Here is a 13,090-nt window from a genome sequence, read left to right as displayed (position 1 = left end):
CCGATTCTGAGTCGGAATCGGTTGTTGCATTTGATTTGGAATCCATACTGACTCCATTCAGGATTCCGAATGGTCTAACCGGGGACTAGTGAAAATCGAGCTTCCAGCAAAACAAACAGAGCAATTTGAACCGTCAGTGGGGCTCATAATTTGTGTACCCGTTGAGATGTTGACTTATGTAAGTTCAATACAAATGGGATCAGCAGGGCCGCCGAGAGGGAGGGGGGACCGGAGTGCTTCCCCCCGGGCCCGGAGTTATGAAGGGGGCCCGGATTTTTACCAGAAACTAAAATTTGATAAATACTTTTTCGACAAAAATTTATTTGAGAATGCAATTAAAAATTCAATATCTTGTGTATGAGGTAACTAGAATAGCGGAAATTCTAAACTACTGCACATTTGGTATCAACTATGTTTATACCAGCCTAATTCTCGCATCGAAACAAGATCAGACTCGAGCGAGCATAACGAAATTTCTACATTGAATGTCATGTACGCAGCTCACCTGGGTTCGAATCCCAACACCGCACACAGGAATAGAGATTTATTATAGGAAAATTCCTAACCAGAATGAAGAAGCGAATGACCTTAAAGTTAAAATGCCCATAATCGAAACAAAAATATGATCAGACTTGTAAGGGTTAAACAATTAAATGGTTTGATTAGAAGTTATGAGGTTGTCTTCAAATTTTACCAATATGAAATCGATTTTTTTTATCTATTGAATTTCCAATCTTCGAAAGCGCTGGATTAGTATCGATAGTTATTATTGAAATCCTGCTTAGGGTTGCCACACCGGGTTTTGGAGGCGAATTCCGTGTCTTCGTTCAGGTAAATTCGAATTCGCCCGGAAGAATCCACTAGATTATTTTGCAATTTTGAGTTGCCCTTTTCTCTACCAGGAATCGTCCAGCACCCAGTCCTCGTAAACATCATCCTCGGGTTGCAGGCCATAATTGTTAAGGAGGGCCCCTCTTGGCGTTGACAAATATTATTTTAAAAGTGCCATTTGGGTTTACTTTGCCACATTGAACCTTGGCTTAAATGGATCAATGTTCCTCACAAAGATTCTCGAAAGAAACTGGACTGTGATTTCACACCCCATGTTTGTTTACTGAGGAGCAGAGCAAGGCTCGCTCGGGTTATCCTTCACAGCGAGAGTGGCTGATGCTTTTAGATTCTTTGTGAATATTCGAGGAAGCGAAGTACTACACCCAACTAAATCAACAAAACTGTTAACAAATGCAAAAACATACAACTAAATGTGAACGGCACAGAAAGGTGGAGTGCTTTACCAAAACATTACACTCTACGCTGAATGTGAAGAAAATATGATATTTTTCCTCCTAGTGCTACGAGCTACTTAAGAAATAAAACAATGCATATTTATTTGTTTTAAGCGATTTATACAATAAAAAGCAATGGAAGCGCTCCAAAATTCTGTCGAGACCACTTTAATTCGAAATTCTAATTGATTTCAACGCATACCCATGTGTCTCTTGATGTCTATCCCCTGCTCAGTAAAACTCTGCTGGTCAAAGTACCATTAGAGGCGGTAACCCTACCTCTATTTGAGAGCTCAATTGGCCAAATGAGTCATCAAAAACTCTTGATAAACCAAAAATATTTCGGAATTAATTCAAAAATTTAAATTTAAAATTTAATATATTTGATATGCCGTTCATTGTTACAAAATCCATAAAAAAATCATTTTTAGATACGAGATGATACCGATACGTTTTTGTCAAGGGATCGTACTCAAATGTCGTAGCTTTTTTCTGCGATTTTCGACTACCAATTCCCCCTCGCAAAGAGGCCAGGGATGGGAAAAAATTACGTTTTACAATTCTTTCAAATACGGCCTTTTATCAACATTTTCATTATAACAGGTGTGCTAACACACCAACACAAATAAGAGAATAATTCATGTTTTTATAGGTTTATGAATGTTTTCGAAACCAGCATAGCGTAAAATTCAACCACAACCCTTATTTGAAATTTAATCCAAGTTTCTCATTTTTTCCATTTTTTATTCATACATGGATTTTTTTAAATTTTGGTAAAATTTCATTGATCTATTTTTTCAAGGTGTGGATTGTATTTCTGCAATTTTAAGATTCTGCCTTTTTTATCTATTTCCGTACTTTTATTTTATACATCTTTTTACATTCTTTATTTTTGCTTTTTTTCTATTGCTATCATTATCACTTACTTTAATTTATAGTTCTCTGTTATTTCATTTTATTCGCAATTTTTCGAGAAAATTCTGTTTTCTTTATTTTATTTTTCTTATTGTTTCATATTTTAATACCCTGCTTTTTATTTGTTTCTTTTGTCATTCCATCTAATTTTTAGAATTTGTCTATTTACTACATTTATTCTTATAATAGCCTTTTTATATTTCCCTTTTTTATATTTTTTGCATTTCCAAAAGCAATTTCACTTATTCAAATTCAATTCCAATTTGTCTTATTGTTCAATTTTTTACCTTTCTCCTATTTTGTTCCTTATTTCTAGTTTTTTGTAGTTTTATTTTTTCCCGTTGTTCATTTAATATAATTTTATTTATTGTTTATACCTTTTTCTTAAGATTTAATTCATTATTGTTATTTCTTCATTGTTTCCATTTAACCTATTTTGAAAGTACTTTTTCTGTTGACTATTTTCTTATACGTTTACATTGATTTTTTTTATTTTCCTAAATAACATTTGATTTATCTTTTTTGACACTATGCGCACTTGTTCTTCACTTTACATTTAGTTCGTTGTTTGAATTCGTTTCAAATTTCATTTCTAGTGTTTTTTCTGTTCTTTAAATAATTTAATCCATTTTATTCATTTTCTTCGTGTTAATTTTAATTTTTTTTTATTCTATAGTATACCATGTTGGCTTTTTTCTACTATTTTTTGTTTTCCATTTTGTCTGTTTGCTCCGTTTTTGTTCAATACTTCCAATTTTCTTTACTGTTTCGTCTTTTCATCATTCCAATTTTCCAGTTTTTAAATGTTTTACGGTTCGTCCATTTTTTAAAATTTCTCTATGGTTATTTTATTCTTGTCTTTTATTTATACTCCTCTAATATTATGCATTCTTAACGTGTTATTTACTTTTTCTATTGCTTTAAATATTACTTGTTTTTAATGTTAAATAAATTTTATTATTTTTGATTTATCGAGTTTTTCAGCTTTATGCATTTTTTATATTAATGTTGGTTTTCTTTTTAGTAGTTTTGTTCATTTTCATTGATTCTTGAAATTTTTCCTACTTCTTTAATCTTCGCAATATGTTTTTCTAGTTTCCTGTTTTCTTTTATCTATTTTTTATTGGCTTTATTTTGGTTTTTTTCGATTTAACATTTCTTGATTGACATTGACATTAATTTGTTTATTTGGTTGATTTTGTTGTTTTTAGCTCTTTTGAACATTCTTTTAATATTTAGTTTTCCTATTGGTTTTTTATCTTTTGCCGTTGGTCGCCGTTTAGCTATTTTCAGTTTTTTGTAATTACTACATTTTCAATCTTTCCATTTCATTACTTTTATAAATACTATTGACAAAAATGGTGCTTTTCATAGTCACCAAAACTGTCGAAGCGGAATTAAAAAACTCTCAAAGTATAAAAACTCTACGTTTTTTTCCTTCATTGGCACTACAAACAACTAGAGCTAAAAACTAGTACATAAATATAAAATTTCAGTGTACTATACATAGTATTAGTGAACTCCAATGGATTTCAAACATTAACTTTTTTATACTCAGGCAATACATAGTGGTGGGGGCCCGTACGTTGGACCCCCCGGGCCCGTATTTTCTCTCTGCGGCCCTGGGGATCAGGGTACCATATATGTGCCATCCTTCTAGGGGACCGTTCATAAACCACGTAGACCGAAATTTGAGAATTTTTACCCCCCCCCCCCTAGTAGACCTTAGTAAACTTTTACCAACCCCCCCCCCCCACGCCAAAAGTCTACGTAGACTTTTAATTTTTTTTATTCACAGGAAATGTTAATTTAGCAAGAAGAACATTATACACTCAAGTTTTTTTTACGCGGTTTTTTTTTGCGCGGTATTTTTTCACGCGGTTTTTTTTACGCGGATTTTGAAATTTACGCGGTTTTCATTTACGCGGATTTTGAAATTTACGCGGTTTTCATTTACGCGGTTTTTGAAATTTACGCGGTTTTCATTTACGCGGATTTTGGAATTTACGCGGTATCCATCAATGAGGTTCCCTTTATCGCGGATTCTTAAATTTAGGTGGTCTTCATTTACGCGGATTTTGAAATTTACGCGGTTTTCATTTACGCGGATTTTGAAATTTACGCGGATTTTGAAATTTACGCGGTTTTCATTTACGCGGATTTTGAAATTTACGCGGTTTTCATTTACGCGGATTTTGAAATTTACGCGGTTTTCATTTACGCGGATTTTGAAATTTACGCGGTTTTCATTTACGCGGCTCGTATCCCCCGCGTAAAAAAAACCTGAGTGTAATGTTCAATTAAAAATTAGCGTTCAGATTTATTTCAGGCTTTTTAAATATTAAAGAAAGATTTTCACATTGCTTTTTTGTCTATGATTGATCAAATCAATTAATACCGATTCAAGGTGCATTCCAACGTTTGTGTAGCGGAATACTTCTTTTCAAGGTTAGTCACTCAAATCTATGTAAAAAGATATATTGCTATAACAAGCTTGAATTTTGGCCGAAGTGCGGCAAAACACTTTTTGAGCCTTACTGGTACATTCAAAATTGTTAAATTATAAGAAACAATTACAAATTAATACTGTCGATGTGTACTATCAATTAGAATAAAATAATAAACCAAACATGCACACAAATTTCACTTTTCGTGAACAAATTTCAATATTTCTAAGATAATAAGATCAAGGAGCTTTTATTCTCAGGTGATATGATCCTCGAAATCGTTGATCAGCCATGTTGGTTTTAGAAACGACAGCTAACAACATTGTTTACTACATCCCCATGCATGTTTGCTTGGATTTCAGTATGTAAACAAAGTTGTTCGCCGTCATTTTTCTACTCCGCAACTTGCTGCATGCTTACCTCACTCCTCACCTAGTTACTGACAAAGACGAATCACCTTATAACTCTAAGCACCTTGAATAAGATAATCTAAATTGCCATATTTGATTAAGAGAACGAAGCTATTTAAATAGTCCCAAAAATATTTATATTTCTTATGTAATTAATAGCAGTATCACCTAAGAGTATTATCGCAAAGTATCAAAGTTTAACTCCGAATATTTTCGAAGATAAATATAGTAGAACCGGTTTGCACGGAGTTGCATAGGGTCAAGACGTACAATTTAACGGGTGTTAAAAGATTTTGAAATCAGTGTAAACGATTGCAAGAGAAACTGATTAACTCAAGTAAACACTTTGTTGTAGAAGTTTGACTACACTCCTGCTTTAACCACCGAAATTAATAAATAAAAAATAAAAAAAAATAATCTACTTATTGTTAAAAATCGGGTGTTTTGTTGTTACAATACTTAACTTTGACTATTTTTTAACTTTTTATGGCTCATGCATTTAATGGTCCATGCATGTCTGCTAACTAGTGGTGTCTCAGATGATTTCACAGTCAAAATCTTCCGTCGAGAGGAATTTTGGTCTACCGTCTTCAGAACTGTCATTTTGTATTATTCCTAGATCAAAATATACGCAAGAAACAAGAACGTGTGAGGTTGACAAAAAAAATGGTGGGTTCTGGGTTGAGTGGTCGCTTAACGAGTAGTTACCTAAATAGTGTACTAGCTTTGAAGTTTCTGCATAAATACTGAATAGACCGATATTTTGAATACAACTCTCTTAAAATCCCATTCATAATTAGTAATACGAGAATAACAAAAAATAAAAGTCTACGTAGACTTTTTCAAAGAACCCCCTCCCCCCTCGTAGACAAACGTAGACTTTTGCCAGACCCCCCCGTCCCCCCTATGAGTCTACGTGGTTTATGAATGGCCCCAGTCACTAATACTGATTTCGTTTTTTGATCAGATCCGCTCCAGGTTCCCTCGAAACTCACTTTTGCATGGATTTTGTGAACATTAGAGCGAACCTAGATGTAAAACCGAAATCAGCATAAGTGACGTGACTGTGAGAATAGGGTCCCACGTGTCACCTGCTGTTATGCAAAATGAACATTATGCCAAATGAACTTATGTTAAACTACGTTCTTCCAATCAATCAATAACTATCATTGTTCATAAATGTACACTAGACTGCCCAGAAAAATAATGAATTTTTGAAAACACAATCGGCCCACCCCTGAGTCGATTCCTAGTCCCACCAGGAGTAGTTGCTCCAAGTTTGAAGCAAATCGAACAAGTCTAGCTACCGGACCAACGTGCTTGAAGTTTGTATGGGATTTTTCGACAATTTACATGGAGAAAACCCTCTTGCTCACATTTTCGCCGCTAGGTGGCACTGTTTACATCAGATTATCACCAAAAGTGAAACTTAAGAAGATAATTCTATTCTCTACAACTTTGTTAAAGACTGCAAAGCGATCCGACTCCAATAGGAAAAGTTATTAAACTTTTAACGAAATGATGTCTGAGTCAGTTTTGCATGGGGCCTAGCAGTGCATGATAGTGTATCAGTATTTTAGTGTATTAGTAATAGGTTCTAACAAACTAAACATTTTTGTGGATTAATGGTTAGATTTAGCTGAATAGTATGTTCGGAAGAATTGCAGTACATAATACGAGCTATGTTTTGGTTAGAAAATTTTAGCTCAATCTGTGACCGCATAGATGGCGCCATCACTAACTTTTCAACGGAGAGATAGAATATCGAAATGTTTGGAAGAATTACTGCAATATTCTTGTTCTACAACTTTGTAGAAGACACCTAATTTCTATCTCTCTTCGTTGAAAAGTTAGTGTTGGCGCCATCTATGCGGTCAGATGTGGAACTACAATTTTCTAACCAAAACATAACTCGGATTATGTACTACAATTCTTCCGAACATACTATTCAGCTAGATCTAACCATTATTCCATAAAAATGTTTAGTTTGTTAGAACCTATTACTAATACACTATCATGCACTGCTAGGCCCCATGCAAAACTGACTCAGACATCACTTCGTTAAAAGCTTAATAACTTTTTCTATTGGAGTCGGATCGCTTTGCAGTCTTCAACAAAGTTGTAGATAATAAAATTATCTTCTTAAGTTTCACTTTTGGTGATAATCTGATGTATACAGTGCCACCTAGCGGAGAAAATGTGAGCAAGAAGGTTTTCTCCATGTAAATTGTCGAAAAATCCCATACAAACTTCAAGTACGTTGGTCCGGTAGCTAGACTTGTTCGATTTGGCTCAAATTTGGAGTAGACACTCCTGGTGCGACAAGGAATCGACTCAGGGTGGGCCGATGGGGGTCATTTTTTTCTGTCACTCTAATGTACACTCAAATTTTTTTTATGCGGGGGATATAGGCCGCGTAAATTTCAAAATCCGCGTAAATAAAAACCGCGTAAATTTCAAAATCCACGTTAATTTAAAAATCCGCATAAATAAAAACCGCGTAAATTTCAAAATCCGCTTAAATAAAGACCGCGTTAAATTTACAGGGTCTTATTTTACTTACTTTACTTATTTACTTATTTTTCTAGATGGATACGATCTATACCTCTTGTTGAGCATTTATATAACAAAATTAGGCATGTTGCCAAATGGCAACAGTATGCATTTAAGGGTTAAATTTACGCTTAAATGCATACTGTTGCCATTTGGCAACATGCTGAATTTTGTAATATAAAATTTATATTTTTAATGCTCAACAAGAGGTATAGATCGTATCCATCTAGAAAAATAAGTACTAAAGAGAAATGAAATTCATGCATTTAAGGGTTAAGAATCCGCGTTAATGCGAACCTCGTTAGTGGATACCGCGTAAATTCAAAAATCCGTTTAAATGAAATCCGCGTAAATTTCAAAAACCGCGTAAATGAAAACCGCGGAAATTTCAAAATTCCCGTAAATGAGAACCGCGTAGATTTTAAAATCTGCGTAAAACAAAACCGCGTTAAAAAACCGCGTAAAAAACCGCGTAAAAAACCGCGCAAAGAAAAAACGCGTCGATAAAAAACCTGAGTGTTCACAAGGGTAAATAATACACTGAGAAAAAACCTGTGGTATCTGTGACCAGACTTTCGTGGTTGTTTTAACTATTTGCCGAAATAGCAGTAATGACCATGAGATCGGTAATACTAAACATCTGTATCGCAAAAAATACTACAAAAATCGATTACCGCTCAACTATGCTGTTGTTATTTACGACAATTTGAGCATGCTCACTCCAACAATATTTATCATCTAAAAACTGACAATGGAATAGTGTGAATCACTATTAAAATTAAAGTAAAAATAAAAATATGAACATGGTAAACATCTTGAATGTAACCAGTGCCATTGTTATAACTACTTTTCGTTTGATTGTCCTCTGCACAATATATTAATAAGTCGTGAACACTAAATGTATAGTTATTATAAGAATGTAAAGGCTAAAATAACTATATACACCGTTTATGTGGACTTTACCCTTGTCGAAAGCAGCTTCTGCGTATAGTGATTTTCAGCTGACAATGCTTTGTATTACTAACAACCATAAAACTTGTCAATGTTTGCGTTCCCATTACGTATTACTGCAGGATGCGGCCATTGCAGCGAAAAATGTATACATAACATACGTGCGTGCTTTTCGGCGCATATTTTTTAAAATTTTAATTTTTTTGACTATTGCAATAATATTTTCTCTGTGATATTACGGTAAGGCGATAGCATCATAAGCCGTTGTATGATAGTGTTTCAGTCAGGAAAGGTATTTAATAGCTAAATTTAGGCGTAGCACTAGCCTCACAAAAGGTCTGTACATTAAGAATCGGTTTGAAGTCTTACGAAACAGAAGGTCATGTTTCGCAAGGGACTGTATTACTAAGTATTTGCTTTGCTTTATTGCACTATGTGAGTACATACTTCAATTTATTTCAATAACGATGTTTTAAAATCATAAAATTTTCGATTTTTCAGTTAAGCATAAAGGCAGAAAAGAAGGCTGAAATGTGGATGCTGAGACGATTAATATTTTTATAAAAAACGTGTATCATCAATAAACTAAGGAATGCTTTCAAAAACCAAGATTGGCTCAAACTTTCTTTTATCCACCCTCGTCATTTCCAAAACAGTGATATCCCTTTTTAAAATAACTAGAGGAAAAATATCAAAACCCCAAGGTTTTAGTTATTGCAAGCAGGCCCTGCTCAGGATGACTATGCTTATTGTTATACCAAGCATCCCACTTTTAATGGTCATTCATAGAACAGAGTGTTCAATTTGACTATTATGAATTATGTTTATGCATGGTAAAACTGGTAAAACATCCCATTCTCGTCGTTTAGTTATAACAAACAGTTCCAGGTCAAGATAACAATGCACATTGTTACAACGAGCATCCCACTTATAATGGTTCTGCTTACAATACAATGTTCAATAGTACTATTGTGGTCAAGAGCTCTTGATAGTAAACATGAACATGGATATAGTTAAAGTGACCTGCTACTATAGTCGGTTAAAAAGCACTATACTCGAAAAGTCGAATTAACCTCCTCATATGGTAAATGTTACCATATATTTTTTCTTAGTGTAGTAAAACAAATCAAGTCGGAATGGCATGCAACCAGGTACAAGAAGGAATATTTTTATTTTATTGTAGACGTTTCAACCTTAGGGTGTTTCGCCTCTTTTCGGGTTAGAGAAATCTCTCTTGGAAAAATCTCCTATGTGCGGCTTGTTATTTGCCAACACACAATGTGCACAACGAACGAAATACACCGATGAAAAAAGAGCAGCCCAAAACATTGCGATATGCAGATCACCCGAACGACCCGCACAAAGAGAAACTTGAAAACGAAAAAGAGAAACACTGTGCACTAAGAGATGCACAATTTCGCACAAAGAGTCACCTTCAAGAGCCTCTCCTCACTGGCAAACAGGTAGGAAGGCGAATCAAGCTACAATTCAGATAAAGTTTGATAGGAAGAACGTTTTTAATGTTTTTTTGCCTTCTCTGCTTCCGTGCGCGTGGGACCAGATGCACACTAAAAAGCTTTTTGCTTTCTTATTTCAACACTTTTGTGTGTGCTGGCTGAGTACAATGAACACATAGCAGCAAAACACATCGGTTTGAAGAGGTTTATTGTAAGAGAGAAAGGTTCGCATGAAAAGTACAAAGAGCGTTATCATATTGTACAAAACACTCACACAAGTTTTTTATACGTGCTAATCTCCGAACTACGCCGGTAATGCGCAAATTGAACCAATTTATTCGGATTGTCATGGTGCCCTTTTCGATTTCTAATATAAAGCAGCTCATGACTTCTTGCGAAAAGATTGGTACAGATTTAATTTCAGGAACATCCATATAATTTTATTCACATATTTCAACTAAAAATATGATTTCAACAACCAGAAAAGTAAAATATGGTGGATTGAATCGAACATTTTTGCCTTTCTCAATAGAAAGGTATTGCAATTGCTCTGAAAACCGACTTTTTAACGGAGGCCCGGAGGGCCGAGTGACACATACCATTCGATTCAGTTCGTCGAGTTCGGCAAATGTCTGTGTGTGTATATGTATGTGTGTATGTATGTATGTATGTGTGTGTATGTGACCAAAAATGTCACTCATTTTTCTCAGAGATGGCTGAACCGATTTTGACAAACTTAGTCTCAAATGAAAGGTGCAACGTTCCCATAGGCTGCTATTGAATTTCTAATGGATCCGACTTCCGGTTCCGGAATTACAGGGTGATGAGTACGAACACGCAGAAAATGTCGATTTTAATAAATTCTGCAATGAATGTATAAAGGTGAAAATTTTTCCAAAATATGACCACAACTGCTTCGATTTGTAGTATTAGGTCACTAACATCCATTCAAAGTCTATTTGGCCACATTGGCCACCATCATCGGTTCCGGAAGCCCCGGCGGAAGTATCTAAATTCAGAATAACAGTTACATCGGTTTCTCGGAGATGGCTAGACCGATTCGACTAAACTTGGCCTCAAATGAAAGGTATTGCGTCCCCGTAAATGGCTATTTAATTTCATCCTGGTCCGACTTCCGGTTCCGGAGTTACAGGTTGTGGCGTGCGATCACATAGCAAATTGTGATTCAAACCGATACTCCGATGAAAGCAAAAAAGGTAAAAATTTCGCTAAAATGTCTCTCAAACATCTTAAATTTGCTGTTCTAGGTCACCGACGGCCAACCAAACTTTCGTTGACTACATTGACCACCATAGATGGTTCCGGAAGTGCCCGGGAATCTTTCAAAATTTACGAACTCACATCAGTTTCCCGGGAATGGTTGGGCCGATTTTCACAAACTTAGTCCCAAATGATAGCTATAATATCCCCACAGATGTCTATAAAATTTCGTACGGATCGCTTATATGGGTCCGGAAATATAGACTAAATCATCCGGTCACATATGAAATTCCCATATAAGCCGGAACTCAATTTTTTTTTTGAAAGGGGGGCCCCATGAAATTTCAGAAATCGAATTCGTATTTTTGATGCCAAACGTCTTTAAAATGCATGAAACGTCGAGATTTTATGTTATCTCGAAAATTTTTTTTTTATAAAAATCGACTTTTTGGAACTGCCGATTTCGCACCTTTTTTCAGTTCAATATTACCGTGGCTGTTTTTTCTTTTTCAAAATTTTAGAACTCGAATAATGATTTATTTTCCTGTATATAGTTGTCATGTGATGTATAATAATAAAATGTAATATATGCATTTAAAATGAGAAAGGTACAATTGTACCGCTAGGTGGATTAAAATAGGTTTTTTCTTTCAGAACCGTACGATACACTTTATTAAGTTATAAATGGGTCATTCCACGCGAAGTGATCAAGGCACGTGTAATCGACCTTCACGGATTTGAACCAAATTTGGAAGAATTGTTCATCTAGGGCCAATATATAACAACCCAAATTTTTGTGTCAATTGAACCACCCCTCGGGTCATGGGAGCACCCCCCGTTTTGACAAATTGCCAAAACCATTGATTTTCTTTTGATCATATATCCGGTTCTATTGACTCTAGAATCAAACCGCTAGATGGCTTTTGAAGAAAATTATTCAAGGAGTCTAGAAAAAATATAAATTTTTGGCGGCAGTGCTGCCAACTATGCGATTTTTTCAATTAAATATTAAAAATTTATTTTTCTCCCAATACGTATATTTTAATCTTGAAAATTCTATTGCCATCGTGTTCTTTAGACATTTTTACACAAGAAACACTTATAATCTTAATATAATTTGACCCGAGGGGTGGTTCAATTGACACAAAAATTTGGGTTTTTATATATTGGCCATAGATGAACAATTTCACCAAATATGGTTCAAATCCGTGAAGGTCGATTTCAAGGAAATTTAGGACAGGAAAAGTGATATTTAGTAACGAAAAAATAATGAAAAATGATTCTTTCGATGAGGTGATGCTGCACAGTAGTTCGGTGCACTGGTGTGTGTAGTACAAAGGAAAATTTTCTCTCGACTTTCGCCGGCAGTTTTCTCAGTGAAAAAATGTTTTTCATGGATCTATAGCATAAATTCATAAAAATAAGAGAAACTGAAACGGTGTGAAGTGTTTTTATGGATCTTTGCGCAATATTTTTCTGAAAAAATAAAAAAATAGATTTCTTCCTTGACCTCACATTAAGTATAAAAATGTATCCAACAGGGTATCGTAAGCTAATAAATTACAATTACATGCAAGTGATTATGTTGTTTGTGATACGGAGCCTATGGTAAGAATAAGCTGACCAACTCAAACGAAAAAATCCGGACACCTTCCTGCGACGAAGCGTAATCGTTTACCACACTCAGGTAGATGGTTCGCATAGTGTACGGATTTTTCGACAGAGTTGGTCAGCTTAGGTAAGAAGAACCTTAAACATTTACCACAAAAATCTTAAGGATCTTAAAAAAACATTGTTTTTAAATTTCTTACAAGAGTTGTGTAGGATCCGCTAAAACTTCTCATATACCA

The sequence above is a fragment of the Topomyia yanbarensis genome, chromosome 3 (genome assembly GCF_030247195.1).
Source record: "Topomyia yanbarensis strain Yona2022 chromosome 3, ASM3024719v1, whole genome shotgun sequence".
In the NCBI taxonomy this organism is placed as follows: domain Eukaryota; kingdom Metazoa; phylum Arthropoda; class Insecta; order Diptera; family Culicidae; genus Topomyia; species Topomyia yanbarensis.
Note: the sequence above shows the minus strand (reverse complement) of the source record.